The sequence below is a fragment of the Anneissia japonica genome, unplaced genomic scaffold (genome assembly GCF_011630105.1).
Source record: "Anneissia japonica isolate Jap-2015-1 unplaced genomic scaffold, ASM1163010v1 scaffold288034_len148288_cov120, whole genome shotgun sequence".
Taxonomy (NCBI): Eukaryota; Metazoa; Echinodermata; class Crinoidea; order Comatulida; family Comatulidae; genus Anneissia; species Anneissia japonica.
Window position 1 is genome coordinate 46,427 of NW_022742851.1, and position 3,106 is coordinate 49,532.

Below are 3,106 nucleotides of genomic sequence, written 5' to 3' on the forward strand. Positions count from 1 at the left end.
CCCGTCCGGAAAATTGGCATTGGCCATTCCAATTACACTATCCTTCCCAGTCGGAAAAATCAGACCTGATACCGTCGACATGCCGCACCACTGGGTACACAGTAATAGTATTGAGACTAGTGTTGCTTTCATTTTAGGCGGGAGAATGCTGCTATATTTAAACAACTATTAAATTTAACATTTGGTATAATTTAGCATAATTTCCCATCAGCCCTAGGGATAATTTAATTTGGATCACTGGTCACAAAGAAAGGTATAATAGGCCTATGCCTATCATTCAATTAAGTATTGCGGGCGCATAAACGTTAAATGTTTTGATCTTAAAGAAGATATAGAATAGTTAATTTGATCTACCAGTATTTTAATGATGGAACCGGCAGTTCGAATGGAGGAATTATTGTCTTGTTTAAACACCTTACCACCTCCCCATGCTACAATGTAGACTTGCCACAAGTCTCTAATTTCTTGATTTTTCGTAGTATTAGCACATTTCGGAAAGCGCCACCAGCGTCAATTTATGTCGAGAAACTTTTTTGATGCGAATTAGAGGAAAATAATCCAAAAGTATACTATGAAACGCCAAGCAAATAGGTAATATGAACGCCATTGGTGCCAAAGTCTATTTTCCACCTTTTTTACTGATTAAGACAAAGATTAGGGACTGGAACCCAGTCTAGTTACAATGTAGCTTGCAACAATAGAAATCCTGATCATTTTACTTGTAAATACTTACATAATTCTGAAAAATGTGTTGTATTTAAAAAAAAATGTTTATACATTTATAAAACAAATCCAGACCCCTATAACACCACCCCTTTACTTTTTCATCCACACCCTGACAAAACACTCTCTCTAACTAGGCTTGACGAATAACTTACTTATTATGTCTACTAAATTCATTAGAACAATAGGGATGCCAATGAAAACTCGAAGAATTGGCTAAGGAGATAATTTTACGCATTGTTATTCTGTCTCGTCTGGTGTATTGTGGTCCCTTGAATTAAAATTTGTGAGCTGTCTTTGAATAATTTTTCCGCCATTTAAGTATAACATTAGAGAAACATTGTATCTTGTAGTGAATATTTGCCTATGTTACGACAATAGTAAAAACAACGTAATGTTTTACGACTGTTTGAAATGAAAATAATAATTGATAGGCCTAATGAAAAACAAATTACTGTAACAAATAGCCTAGCCAAATATTCATTTCCGACAATTAACATACTCTCCTGATTTACGGTTTCATAGCTGCCTACTTAGATGTGATAAAAAAAGACCAAACTTGCTTACAAACTAAGCCAGGGGTATGAGGCGAATATCCCAAGTCCGCTCCGGCGGTTTTGACGTTTGAATGGTGTATTTTGATGTATTTTGCACACTACTTTGTAAGGGGCCTAGCTAAAGAGACACTTTAAATCTATTGTCATTATATAGCTCAGGAATTCTGTATTATTTATTTAGGTTATACTGACGGTATGGTAATAGCAATAATCATAAGAAGTGAAAAGACTAAAAACAGAACAACCTACTGTTTAAAAAAAGTCAGTCAAACGGTAATCTAACGGTCTATCGTTCGAACCCCGATGCGACCAAATATTAAATATTTTGTCCTATATAAAAAATACAATAAAATCATTGCTTAATGCTATTATCTTAACATGTGATACTAATAATAATAATATAATAATAATAATAATAATAATAATATTAATAATAATAATAATAATAATAATAATAATAATAATAATAATAATAATAATAATAATATCCTTTTTTATGTCTCCTTTTGTATGTCTTGAATCTTAATTTGTTATCTTGATTTTTTTTTTAAATATTGCCTTTTAATAATTTTAATGTACTGTATATTTCAATAACTCTGTAAATTCTTTCAGCCTTTGCTGCTTATTGTATAGGCCTATTTATGTTTTATACCGAAATAAATAAATAAATAAATATTATTATTATTATTATTGTTATTATTATTATTATTATTATTATTATTATTATTATTATTATTATTATAACTATATCAACATTATCATTTTCGTTATCCTTAATACTTTTATTATCACTACCATTGTAATTATCATATTTTATTGATATTGTTATAATTAGGCCTATTTTAATTACTATTTTTATTTTATAATTTAGTTATTGGTATTATTTAGTCTTGTAACTATTGTAATTGTACATTATTCAAATGAATAAGGAAATGTAGCCAGCACTGGATAATTATATGATATACGCCAGTCGATTTCAGAGACACATTAAGGTATTATGTGTCAACAATGTCCTTTTGGTTCAGGGTGCTAGATCCGCCGCGCATTAGGGTGCATAGACCTTACGCCACTGCAAATTAGAAGTAGTTATCAGGCTCATAATTCACAGGTGCACAAATGAAACTGGCATCTGACTTTCATTTTTTTTTAAATATTGTATATAAGATTAGTTGTAATTACATATTTCTACTGTCATGTGTTTACTAATAGAAAAATAGACATCTCAGTTCATTCGACAACGAGTATATTTACACACAAATGGATTGTGTATATTGGGGTGTTTCAGTAGGCCCCGTCATTAGAAATTGTTAATATATTTGAATTTTATAAATGTGTAATTCAATTTAATGTATTAATACTTGAGGGTTTCCCCATGATCTACCACACTGGCAGTTTATTTTTAAAGTAATGATTTATATATGTTAACACACACGATACGTAACGATTCCATCGAGTGGTGTATCTGTATGATTTTTTCTAGTATGTTTTTGGAGGAAATAAATAATTATTATTATTTGCTGTGAAGCAGCCAATTCATATTCTTAACAGCAATTTGACCTCTGAGAGGTCATTGTTTGTCAAAAAACAAGGGCATAAGACGACTGAAAAGCGGAGTTTCCTTCTTTCGTTCTGCCGGGTAAAATCAATTACTTTAGGCGTCGTTTGTAGACTAACCAACAGGTACCAACGTCCGCATGTCGCACGACTAGCCTTATCCTACTCTAGGCCTAGACTAGCTAGGATGGTATAGGCCTAGCCTTGAAGGGACGAAGGTCCCAATGAAAAACAACGTCGCTCCTTGATAGCTAACATTGTCTATTTAACAT